The sequence below is a fragment of the Tupaia chinensis genome, unplaced genomic scaffold (genome assembly GCF_000334495.1).
Source record: "Tupaia chinensis unplaced genomic scaffold, TupChi_1.0 Scaffold000618_1, whole genome shotgun sequence".
Classification (NCBI taxonomy): Eukaryota; Metazoa; Chordata; class Mammalia; order Scandentia; family Tupaiidae; genus Tupaia; species Tupaia belangeri.
In genome coordinates, this window is record NW_006160138.1 from 1455737 (window position 1) to 1468048 (window position 12312).

Below are 12312 nucleotides of genomic sequence, written 5' to 3' on the forward strand. Positions count from 1 at the left end.
GCAGGAAAAATAAAAACGTTTATTTGGCTTGATCATTGGATCTGAGATGGGGAGAAACGTGAGACCAAGCGGGAATTGTGAACAGCTTTTGGTAAAGCATGGTAAAGATCTGGATTATTCTAAGGAAGTATTAAAAAGCTTCCTTCTAGAGTCCAACACAATTGATTAGAGTAAAAGTAAAGCAGTTAAGATTAGTATTTAAGATTCGGACTCTGGTGATAAAAATGGATTGCAAAGAAGAGATAGGGAAGGCAGTAAGGAAGATACTACACAACGTAATGGGTTTAGGCAAAGGGAGCAGACACCTGGGGGTCAGAATACACAATAATCACAGATCTCTTAGCGAGAAAATAGGAAAGGCCAAGAGAGTGTATAAACAGTGGAGGGATGGAAAAGAGTCAGAAGTGATTCTAAGGAAAGCATGGCCCACATACAAGTAAGTCTATAGGTTTGGGTAGCAAGAAGTTTATGATGTTATTTTCCTGTTAAGTAGAGGTGGTAGGTAGAGAAGACAGGGATAGAGATTTAAAGAGAATAGAATATATTTGAAATAGCCACTGTGGGGAAGTTGAAAAATACGTATATGGGGCTCCGTTGAAAGATCATTCCTTAGTACCATTTCCTCAAGCATCTAATAGAATATGTACACTCTGGAAAAGTGCTCTAAGTGCTCCCAATAGATACCCCCATTTCTCCATCATGACCTGGTCCTCTAAGTTCTACTGAAACCCACCAACCAAAAACATTTTGGAGGGAACAGCAGATGGCATAATGGTTATGCCACTGGACTCCCACACAGTCAACTGTGGTTTGTGTCCCAGACCTGGTGGCTTAAAACTCACACCAGGCACCTGTGCATGCATGCCCAAGATCCTGAGGGGAGAATGGAAAAGGGATTGTGGCATGGCAACATCTCTCCCGAGAAGGTGATTTCTCACTTTTTGTCTCTGTCTCACTCTGTCTCTTCAGTGAGTGCACATGATCTATTGCAAAAAAATCTCTCCAAAAACATTGTTTGAATTAAAAAATGTTTTTAATTTAGTTCCATTTGTTATTATTATGCTTTAATTTGACCAAAGAGAGATAAAGAGAGTGAGAAAGGGAAAATGGAGAAGCATGCTGTCAGGTCTGGGACTTGAACCTTGGTCAGTCATGTGGAGATCCAGTACCTTTATCCAACACGCCAACTACTGGCCCCTTGAGTTAAGAATGTTAGCAAGGAGAGGCCTGACAATGGCACAGTAGTAAAATGAGATGCCCTGTGAACCATATGGAAAGGTTCCCAATTCAAGTCCAGAGATCTCTGAGTCCCCTGACTTGCCCGTGATCCAGGCCTGACAGAAAGCTAGAAGCAGACTGCAGTGTCAGGAACCTGCTGGGTGCTGTCTCTTTCTCCTTCTTGGACAAATTAAATAAACTGAAAAAAAAAAAAAGTTTTTAACAAGGTAACATTCCATTCTTGGTTTCTAATTTGACCACTAAATGGCCTTAGTGACAAAAACAGTGAAATTCCTACAAAATGTGTTCTAAAAATGTTTATTAGAGCCCTTCCAGAACAAATCCCTGACATCAGCAAGGAGGGAATCCATGCTGTCCTTTGTGTGGAACTCCATAATTTAGTCAAGGAAAAAAAAACCCCAGTGAGGTCATGTCTCATCTGCGATTAAATAGCTAACACTGTATCTGTGATCACATTAATAAACATGTACGTAAAATACACAGGAATTTTTTTATTTGATTCAGAAATTAAATTTGCACACATTATGTCTGAAAACAAGTACCTCATCATGTCAGCTTTCTTTGACTGAAATAGCTCATAAGAGAACAGAGAACATTGAATACAGTAAGACATGCTACCTCTTTGTATTATGTTTCTTTCTGCATCCAGGGAGAATCATATCTTAAATATTGACTTGTCTATACACTAAAAAGTTAAGTTCATACCCAAAAATATTGACTGAGTTATGAACTATAATCTGTTTCACCTGAAGATGCCATTAAGAATGCTAAGGCTAGGACCAGCAGATGGCGAAATGGTTACATTGCTGGACTCTCACATAGTTGACCTTGTTTCAAGTCCCGGACCAGGCAGATTAAAATTCACACCGGGCACCTGTGCATGTGTGCCCAAAATCCCCAAGAGGAGAAAGGAGGAGAAGGAATTGTGGCAGGGCAAGCTTCCCTGGGTGGTGATTTATTGTTTTCTGTCTCTATTTTTTTCTGGTGAATGCACAAGCTCTACGGCAAAAATCTCTCACTTAAAAGAAGAAAGAGAGAAAAAAAGAAAGAAAGAAAGAAAGAAAGAAAGAAAGAAAGAAAGCAAGCTGAGGTAAAGACACATTCCTGAAAAATTAGTGAGTAACCAGCACTTCCCACATCATGCCTCTGAATGTTGTATCAGCTGTATCAAAGAATATTCATTTGGGGACATAAGCACCAATTTTGATGTAATAAATCATAATAGCAGCTATTTCTGAATAAGTATGACCTGTTAGAATTTTGGTAATTTTTATATAAATTACCTGTTTTCGTATTAATTAGCCCAATAAGAAAGGCACTGTCACTGTAGCAATTTTTTAGCTGTTTCTTTTTTTTTTTTTTCATCTTGATTCATGATAGAGCATGTATGTGCAGATGTGAGGGTAAGAGAGAGAGGAGCTCTCTCCACAGGGTCTGGTCCTCTAGTCCTCTAGTCCATACAATCTTGGGTACTCATGCATGGCCCAGTGTGTTCCAAGCTAACTGGGCTGGGAATTCCAGCCACTGTCACCATGTGAGTTCAGGATTCTCTTGAACCTCACCTTACAACAGTGCCATACACTGGCCCCACAGCAATTTCGAAAGGAGCTAATTGAAACTTAAGTACGTCAACATTCTATTCTAAACTCACACGGTGAATAATGTTACAGGCAGGATTTAAACTTAAACCATGTAATATCTGAGACCACATACTTCACAAAGTTAACAAAGGCAAAATAGACTTCGAAGAAATAGAATCAATTTGAACTATCCACAGGTGAATGTCCTATTACCTCTGAGTAGTTCCACAGGAACAACAACCATCCAAACAAGACCGTAAGCAAGAGATTTGCAAATAATACAACTTTTTCCTGAGACGATCTGGAAAGAGGATGATGTAATACAATGCCAAATTATCACATATCTGAGTTAGGTCAAAGGAATCGTGACCAAATTTGCACTAATTGCAATAATTTTTTGTCTTCCAAAATTATTGGCATCTTATTTGATCTTCAGTGGCTCTAAATGATTTTCTAAACTTGGGTGAGGTTAATTTTGACTTTTTTTAAAGCTTCTGTGTAGAGATTGTAATAAATATTATTGAAACAACCAAAAATCATCCAAATAAGAACAAATAGAGGTTAATGATTCAGAGTTTAATATAAAAAAGGGGGTCAAGTACCATCATTTTTTAAAAATTTACATTCAATCATTATATATCTTTACAGTGTACAACCTTGCTTTTCTCAGCATACATACAGTCCATAGCAATTAAGACAAAGACATCACCATATACCATCCCTTATTTTTTTGGCAGACTCAAAGGCAAGCAGAAGAGTGGGAAAATCTTGTTTGTTGAGCTTTTTACTAAAGGACATGTCCACTTGCCAGAGAGAGAAAGAAAGTGAGAAATCACCCCCCGAGAGGGATAACCATGCTGCAATCTCTTCTCCTCTTGGAATCTTGGGCATGTACACACATGCAGCCTGTGTAATTTTCAAGTTGCCAGGCCCAGGACTTGAACCACTCAGTCAGCCATGTCAGATCCAGTGCTTTATAAACTCCACACCACCTGCTAGTCTGAGAAAGTTTTGTAGTAAATAAAAAGGAAGCCTTCATGGATACTCTGATCAGAACTTGGTATAGGAAAACTGGAGTTGGGCTAAGTAGAAGCAGGGCATCCTGCTTGGTTGGTTTGGAGAGTATGCTCTTTTTCCTCTGTTTCTGAGTCGGAAGTGGGGAAAACATTAAGGAAGCTGTTACACATTGACCGAATCTTGACAATTTGGGGCCCTCTGCTGCAAAGCTTATGGTTGGCTTCTGAGGCTGGTTGCTGCAGAGATGATGGGTTAGAGTCATACGATCATATATGGTCTGGCCATTGCTCATTGTATGTACAATCCACATTTTCACTAGCTATTAGAAGCTCAAGTTCTTTCTTTAGAAAAAAAAAAAAAAAAGTTGATTTTTTTTTTTTTTTTTTTTTTTTTATTTCTTGAGAGTAAGAGAGAACATGCAAAAGAGTACAGGTACCCTTGACGGGATTTCCCCATGCTACAATCTTCCCCTGTTCCTGGTGTGAGGTTTTCTTAGGTTCTTGACTTCATTGCAGGAAAATATTCAAGCACAAGTCAAATAGCAAAGCCAAACAAGTTTATTGAGCAAAGATAAGAATACACTCTGTAGGCAGAGTGGACTGTTCCAGATAAGGAGACAGCCTGCAGCTCAAGTTCTTTCGAATCCACAACTTCCTCAAATTTATAAATCTAAACTGACTAGTTAGGCTTTTCTGCATGTAGATATTTTTTTCTCATAAAAAGAGTGAGTGGGTATCCCTAGCTTTCCAGCACCCCCACCTCCATTGCTTGAAAATGTTGCTATTGCTGCCTTGAAAATAAGGACTAAAAGATAGTCTTGGTTAGACCAGACAGTGCAGTGGGTGTTTAAGAGTGAATTCCACATGACTGACTGTGAGGTTTGAGTCCAGATCCAGTAGCTTGGGTGCACTGACTATGTGTGTGTGTGTGTGTGTGTGTGTGTGTGTGCGCACGTGCATACTCAGAATCCCTACAGTAAGAAATGGAGAAGAAAGAATTATAATGTGACTACTCTCCCATGGGGAGCTTTCTCACTTTCCCTCTCTATTTTTTTTTTTCTCTCTCAATCTCTTTCTAATGAACGCATGTGCCCTCAGACAAAATTTCAAAAAAATAATCTTGGCCAAAATAGTTGAGTCAATAATTCCATGCAGACTCACTCCCCTTGAAGGTTACTTTTATTTTCACTTTGATCCTTTCCAAAGTCTTAAGTAAATGCAAATGTTACCATTGTTGTTTCTCTTTAGGCTAGGAAATCTGGAAAATATAGAGGAATCTTCAGAACACAGGGCTGTCTGGGATGCAAGAGAAGTTATGGAAGAAAATCTGAGTCATGAGCTATTGCGTCAATACATCCCAATTTCCCCCATGTTTATAGGATAATTACTTTTGAGAATCCTTCCTGTCTTTTACCTTTCTCCAATCCATAGTTAATTGTTCCTTTTATTTTTCTTTTTTATTTTTTTTTCGCCTTCCTCCATGTGAAACATGTTCTTCTGTTCTGTGTATTATCAGTACTAAGCTTGCCTGCTTACTGGTTCCTAATCAAATTCCAAAGTTACAGCAAATCATAGAAAAAATCAACCATGTCTCTTCAAAGGGACGAAAGATTTAAGCAATACATAGGAAAATAAATGTTTTCATCTAGTATTGCCTTACCATCCCCATAATGGCCAAAATAAACTAAGAGAAAAGTAATAGAAAGAATTATTAGTAAGAAAAGGAAAGCAAAGTGATCCTTCATTTCCTTGTTTTTCTCCCCTCTTTTCTGGAGAAAACAGGAAAGTGTGGAGTTTCTCATTTCTTTGTCATCTCACCTTTTACAGGTTTTCTTGTGACCTTTTCCCCCACAAAAGATATTTTTAATCTAAACTTCTAATACTTGTTGATGTGACATTATTTGGACATCGAGTCTTTACAGATACAACCAAATTAAAATGCAGTTGTTAGAATGGGCCCAGTCCAGTGTGACTGGTATTTTATGAGAAGGAGATCTGAATGTATGCATGGAGGTGTCCATGTGGAGACTGAGGGAGCAATTGGAGTTATGCTGCCACAAACTGAAGAACACCAGGAGCTAGCAGAAGCTAGATGAAAACATTCTCCTCCAGGGGCTTCAGAGGGAAGATGCTCCACAACATCTTGATTCAGACTTTTAACTTTCTGAATAGTAACAAAATACATTTCTGTTAGTTTATGCCACCCAGTTTGAGGCACTTTTTAACACCAGCCTTGGGAAACTAACGTAGTAGTATGCATAACTTGCATTGAAATATTATCTTTTTTTCTTTTATATTTTCTTCCATCCATTTTTGTTTTGTTTTGTTTTTCCTTTATGAGGAGTTTTTCTTTTTTTTTTCTTGGTTTTTATTTTTTTTTCCCCCTATCTTTCAATGCTTGCAAATTAATGGATGTAATGGTTAATTTTAATGTTTAAGCTTGACTGGGCTAAAGGTTGCCCAGCTGGTAAAACATTATTTCTGGGGTGTCCTTGAGTTTTTGAAGCAGATCAACATTTGAATGGGTAGGCCTAGTAAAGACAGCTCTCATCAATATAGGTGGGCCACATCCGGTCCCTCCAAGAGGCCCCAGTAGAGTAAAAAGGCAAGGCAAAGGCAAATTCACTCCTTCTTCTGGAACTAGAACTTCCATCTTCTCGAGCCCTTAGACATCAGAGGTCCAGGTCTCGAGCATTTGGACTAGGACTAAAAAGTACAACATTGGCTCCACAGGTTCTCAAGTCTTTGGAATCAGACATAATTACCATCAGCTTTTCTGTTTTTTGTTTTGTTTTGTTTTTTCTCTAGCTGTGAATGGCATATTGCAGAACATCTCAACTTCCATAATTCCATGAGCCAATTTCCATAATAAACTTTTGTTATCTATCTTATGAATTCTATTTCTCTGGAGACCCTTGACTAATACAATGGGTTAGCAGGGATTTCAATGATTTCCAAAGGTAAAGTTGACTATCTTATTACATAAAAAGCTGGCTACCTGATTATACTAACTCATGCTCTGAATTTGTTCTCTAGAAATGCCATTCTAGGGGGGTAGCATGAGGCAGGGTGGTTAAGGCACTGGACCCCACATGGCCGACCATAGTTCAAGGTCCAGACCTGCCAATTTGCTTTTTCACTCTCTCTTTCTCTGTCCATCTCTGGTGAATTAATGATAGTAATAATAATAAATAAAATTAAACAAATAATTATTTTTGTAAAAAAGGAATGCCATTCTAGATATTAAGCTTACCCTTACATTGCAGTGTGTCACATTATCAAGATGTGATTGAAATAAACTATTGCTCTTTGACTTTACCAAGTATCTAAGATCAATGAATATGTATTTCCTTGGGGTAAATCTGCCTATATAGTTTATTCCCTAACTCTGTATGTCCAGGCTAGAAGTAGTAAGCACGTATTTGAAAGATGTTGTTTATTTTTATCCTCTGTGGAAACCAAGACCATAAAATAATAAATGAAAAAAAATAAGAGTTTACTATTATCCATCTCAATGTGATTTTAAATAGGTATTTTAGGATGCTGTTATTTTTAGTGGAGAATAAATTTTAGACTTTTTTTTTTTTTGCTATGGTAAAACAGTTTTCCTGGTCTATGAAAAAGCTCAGTTTACACAATGCAAGTAATTATCTTCTCATAAACAGTAAATTATAATTCTCACCCTGTCACAGTACCTGAAATGTTAATATTCACTCATATAGATTGATGCACCTCAAACTCTCAAGTTAAATGTAAATATTACATGGGAAGGTAAGTAAGAAAGAGGTGATGTTTGATGGAACAGAAGATGAGGATGATCTGAGGGTATAAGCTAAAATAAAGCAAAGCAGATTCTGAGTCTAGTGAAGCCCTTCAGGGATAATAGCAGAAAACTGAAGGCCTGTCTGCAGTGGAAGCAGAGAACTAGGTCTTATACCAAGTAGAATAGATGGAACAGAGCATCAGAAGCAGGTGTCTGTCTGTGTGTGTTTGTGTGTGTAAATGAGAAGTGTACAGGGAAGAAGTGCCCAAAATAAATACTACATATTTTTAACTTGTTCTCAGTATCTCTTATCAAGGAAAAAAGTCCTATTACATATCATTTCTAAGCTTAATTTTTTATTCTTTGCTACTCCCCCTAAAACTACTTAATAGGCTTCCCTCACCTACTATTTAGGGAGAATAATAGGTAGTTAGTTCAAGCTTTCTAAGACATGAACTTAGTCCCTAGGAACTTAGTAAGCTATTTAGAAGACAAGTTATAACATACAGGAAATATCTTATCATTTAAATTGTATTTTCACTTCAGTGTTATTTTAGGTAATGTCAATGAATGCGATCTAGTCACAGATGATGGTCAAATGAGCAATAGAAGAATGAGACGCCATGAATGAATTCTGGGGAGTGCAACTTCTTGTTGGGTTAACTCATCTGGAAAGCTGTCCTGTAAAAAACAAACTTGGCTCCAACTTTGAAAGATTTCAGTGTTAGTAGGTGGTGTAGTGGTTTGGGCATTGGATTCCCACATGACCAACCATGGTTTGAGCTCTGGACCCAGTGACTGGAAACTCACACTGGGTCCATGTGCATGTATGCTGAAAATCACAGAAGGAGAATGGAGGAGAAGGGATTGTGGCATGGCCATTCTCCCTCGGGATGATTTCTCACTTTTCCTTACCTGCCTCTCTTTAGTGAGTGCATGCACCCCATAGTCAAAAGAAAGAAAGAAAGACATGTGTACATGAGTGAGTTGAGTGAAAGAAGACTGACATTCTCCCCATGGGAGAAAAGAACAAAGCATATTTGAAAGTGGGAAAGCTGGAGTGATGTAAGAGAAGGGATGCCAGAGAAGGCCAAAATACTGAGTTGCTCCAAACTGGCAAAGATGGCCTGGCTAAGAATGTGGAATCTTTTTATAATAGCCACACATTTCCTAAAGATATTTTTGAGCAATGTTTTGGTAACATTTCTGGCACTTGAGTTAAACAAAATAAATGACACATTCATTTTTCAGATGCTCTAACAGGTTTAGTAAAGTTGTGCAATATTTTATACATTTCTGGCTAGCTGGATAGCTAAAACAGAGGATACTGTTGAAAAACTATAGAGTTTTGTAACCCTAAGTCATATATATGAACTTTTAAGTGTCTGCGATATGAATACAAAATAGACTTTGTGCATTGCCAACTCCGTCTGTAAAGAGGGCTATGGACCTAAATAGCTTTTAAGTCAGAAAAGAAAGGTGCCTGGGAAAACAAAGCCCCTGTGCTTTCTTTGACCTCAGTCACTCAAATACTGTGTGCAATTTCATCCAGCCAAAGTGTAACAAAGATGATCTGTTTTCTAGTAGTGAACAGTTTGTGAGACGGCAATGTTTTAGGTAGAGTTTTCCTCTTATCGTAGAGCTTTTAAGACAAGAGTTTTCTTTACAGGGAAAAACACAAAACCTCAAATAATTGTCACATTCAATTATAAAATCACTGCCATCAGCCTTTCTACCACTGACCCTTTGGACAGAAGCAGATCCAGCAGGTTCTGCCCAGATCAAGTTGCCCTGATTTACCAGCACAAATACTTTGGCAGGAAGATAAGTAAGTAAGTGATTAAATCCAAGGTGGAGCCTACAAAAATAAATGTTTGAGCAAATGATTCAGCAGCATTCTTGAGGTGCAATGAGTCCTCTGGGGCTAGACAGGAGTGGACACCACCAGTTTTCTTGTGAAAATCTTGTTGAAAGCCCCACTGCATAATTTAAAGCTAGATCAGGGGGTGATGGAAGCAGTATTGCCTGGGTTATGAAGTGTGAGCAGTATTAAATTCTGTCTGTATCTTAAGTGTACTGTAACTAGAGATTCTAACAGAATTAGTCAGAAGTGTGTGTTCTCTGTAAATATTGTGGTAACTAGCTTTCAATCTTTTTAATCTACATATAGATTTGATACACAGAGGTGTGGTAACCTTTTGAAAAAATGTTACAGGCAGTTGCACATCTAGTTTATAGCTAAATATTTTCCCTCCTTCCTTGTGAGTTAGGCTTATTTAATGGTATGCCTTTGGCTTATAGACTACCACAACTATGGGAGTCCTGTAGTTTTACACTTTAAGAACTTAAGGCAGTTTGATTTTTTCACTGTCTCTCCCAAGTCAGGAATCTCATCTTTGGGAGCTATGGAAACAAATGGCTTTGGGTGATGCTTCTCTTCCAACTTCAGGAATTGAGCATGCTGAGAGTTAAATGAAAGCAAGTATACAGCTGCTAAGACTCTTAATTCGATCTAAAAACAAAAGCAATCGCAGCCAACTAATACAGTTTAAATCCCCCAATTCCTGTTGTAGAACATTCTCCATAAAAACTCAAATAAATGAGAACAGTATGGCCTCAAGCACACAGCAGAGTGCCTGGCACACACTTAGTATATGAGGGGGCTTGAGAAAATTGGTGAAAAATTAGAATTGAAGTACAAGTTTATTTTGGTGCTAAAAATTTTTTGAAATCTATGCATAGCTCTTTTCATTGTATGCATTTTCTATGCGTTTTAGAAAGGCCCTCACATAATAACTATTCTCTAAACTAAAACCTTTCATAGGACCAGGAAAAGGACATAAAAAGGAGATCAGATAGAGACATTGGCTTCCTGTTTAGACCTCTACACTCCATAAAACAACATCAGACCAAGCAACTGGCTACAAAAAGAAAAAAAGAGGAGACAGAGAGAGGGAGAGAGAGAGAGTTTTCGTATGTTTCGGTGACAACAAGACTGAAAAACTTTTTTCATTGAGTTTTTAAATTGAATACATGGACTTTTTAAATTGAGAACTTATAAATCACTGAGTTCTATTTAGAGATGCAAAGTTTCAAGTAACTTAAGCCATAAGACTAAAATTGACTATTGTGTAATTGCATTAAAAAGCAGCAAATAAAATGATGGTGATAAAGAAATAGGTCAAGCCCTCTCTCTGATTTTTTCCGAAGATCCCTGTGTAGAAAAACAAAACAAAAGACTTGGCTTCATCTGATTTCTTTTCAGTGGCAGCCACAAGCCACTTTGTATATAGCCCAAGTGTATGCATAAATTACTTGTATTTTCGAATTAGTTCTCTTTCAGGTTTTAACACAGTGTTGTGTCCAGGAAAGGTCATCACGTAGCTTCTCCTCTCACAAAGGACCGAGTGTAACGAATGATTGGCCATTGACCTTGCAATACATTTTAAACCCCTGAAGTGCCTGCTGTGTGTTAGTTGTTTCACATTCATTGTCCCAGTGTCCCCAAAAGCTCATTATTGCAGCTATCACTGATGCAATTTGAAAAGAAAACAGAGGTTCTGTAGTGTTACAATTCCTTGCGTTACATCATTGATTTTCTTTCTCCTTTTTTTTTCCCCTTTCTTTTCAAGGTTTTTGCCATAAGGTGTGTACACTCATCAGAGAGAGAGACAGACAGACAGTGAGCGGGAAAGCAAGGAATCATTCCCCAGGGAGTATGATGACTGTGCTGCAGTTCCTTCTCTTCCATTCTCCTCTTGGGATATTTTGGACACACACACACACACACACACACACACACACACACACATGCCCAGCATGATTTTTCAAGCTGCCAGGTCCAGAACTTGAACCACAGTTGACCATGTGGGAGTCCAGCTCCTTAACTACCATGCCACCTGCTGGCCCCATATCACTTATCTTTCAAACATTAATATGTATCAGAATGACCTGGAGAGTTTGTTAGAAAACAGATATGCCAAGGACTGCCAAGTGCTTTGGTGGTTAGGGCACAGGACTCCCACGTGGCAGACAATGGTTCACATTCCTGACCTGGCAGCTTGCTTTTTCTCTGTCTCTCTGGTCAAATTAAAATAAATAAATAAATCAAATAATTATTTAAGAGGGGCAAAAAAAAAGAAAGAAAGAAAACAGATATGCTAGACCCCATTTCTCCCTCCTCCCCAGAGCAACTGACTCACTAGGAAGGAGGTAGAGCCTACGAATTTGCATTGCTTAAAAGTTCTCAGGTGAGCCCAATGCTGCTAGTCCTGGACCACACTGAGAACCACTAGCCTAAATCACATAGTTCATAAGTGGCAATGCCCAGATTAAAACCCAGGTCTATCTGATTCTAAAATCCACATTGATGCCACCCTGTGATGGCACCTGTTATCCCCTTAAGATCATTCCACTGCAGAGATAGAAGAGAAAAGAAGGCATTATAGTAATTGGGTGGTAAAAGAAAGGAACAGATGTCGGACTGCAGCTCTGGGGTCTAAATTCTATGTGTCGTACGTGCTCATGTCACTTAATCGATCTGATCCTTAGTGTTTCCATCACTGTGACAAGAATTCTACTAGTTCTGCCTCTCACTACTGTCAGAGACTTGCTTTGAAGACAAAAATGAGATAATCAATGTAAAATTTTGTTCTAAGCTCCAAAATACTGCTTAAAATGTTGTTTGTTATTTCCAATTAAGCATCAAATCAAA

At 38.2% G+C, this 12312-nt stretch overlaps 1 protein-coding gene across 5 annotated transcripts in view; it reads right to left on the reverse strand.

The window, feature by feature from the left end:
- Positions 1 to 12312, reverse strand: part of KCNJ16 (potassium inwardly rectifying channel subfamily J member 16) — a 65102-nt gene that overhangs the window by 35977 nt on the left and 16813 nt on the right. The window contains exon 3 of one of the 5 annotated variants that reach the window (XR_001371172.1): positions 3803 to 3814. The exons of the other annotated variants lie outside the window; for them this stretch is intronic. The gene's annotated coding sequence lies outside the window, so the exon portion shown is untranslated. Of the gene's footprint in view, positions 1 to 3802; positions 3815 to 12312 lie in introns of those variants that run through there. 5 annotated transcript variants of the gene reach the window in all.